Below are 947 nucleotides of genomic sequence, written 5' to 3'. Positions count from 1 at the left end.
TCCCGGGTTGTTTTATTTTTTAAAAGCAATAGTGTTAACGATTATCATTAATTGAAGTCATCATAAGATAAGCGTTTCTCCCTGCAATATCATGCAAGGAGGGTCTCGGTGACTGGCAACATAGAGCCGGGTATCTGGTTTCCTACATGGGAAAAGTGTGCCCTTGCAGGACTCTTGGCTAAGGCAGCATCGCCCTTACCTAACTGGGTGCCCTTCCTGACACCAACTGCAGACAGTGATGGCCAAGACCGAGCTACGCTTGCATCACATAGTCTACTTTTTTTTTTCTTGAGGAGCCGTGTCAAAATCTAACGATGGCAACCTTGTTTGACATTTTTGCTGGGGTGTTTTACCTACGAAAGCAGCAATTTCCTGTCCTTTGCGACACTACTTGCTAATTAATGTTCGTTAAGAAGTAATAATGATATATATATAAAGACAATGACCACAAGAAAGATAAAATAGCAACCTACCCTAGATTAAGGAGTAATCCGATTCGCCAAGCCTCTTCAAAAATAGTGTAAGAGACAATAAGACAAAGTAAATCAGTGTATAAAACAACAACACGAGGTAAAGTAAAGTGACTATTCCAGAATCGAGGTGAGTTGCCGTCTTTTTTTCCCCTAAGATTAGACGCACATTAGGTTCATGAGTACATGTATCTCGGGCAACAACGACCACTCAGGAAGGGTGAATCACAAGGTCTTTCTTTAGGAAGGGCAAAATATAATGTAAAACGACACACTAGAATTAAGTTAGAGTAATGATCCCTATACTCACATAGACTCCCTGTTAAGCTTAATGGATACCATAATTAAATTTAGATTCGCGAATCAATAACGTAGACGATTCTCCTATCCTAGATATGGGGGTCATTCACACGAGCAGCAAGTTTGCCGAACTGTTACTGGTCTGCGAGCGATGACCACCTTTGACCTTTGTGGAGG

This window comes from Penaeus monodon, chromosome 23 (assembly GCF_015228065.2).
Source record: "Penaeus monodon isolate SGIC_2016 chromosome 23, NSTDA_Pmon_1, whole genome shotgun sequence".
Lineage (NCBI taxonomy): Eukaryota > Metazoa > Arthropoda > Malacostraca > Decapoda > Penaeidae > Penaeus > Penaeus monodon.
The sequence above is the reverse complement of the archived record's forward strand: the minus strand, read 5'-3'. Positions refer to the sequence as shown.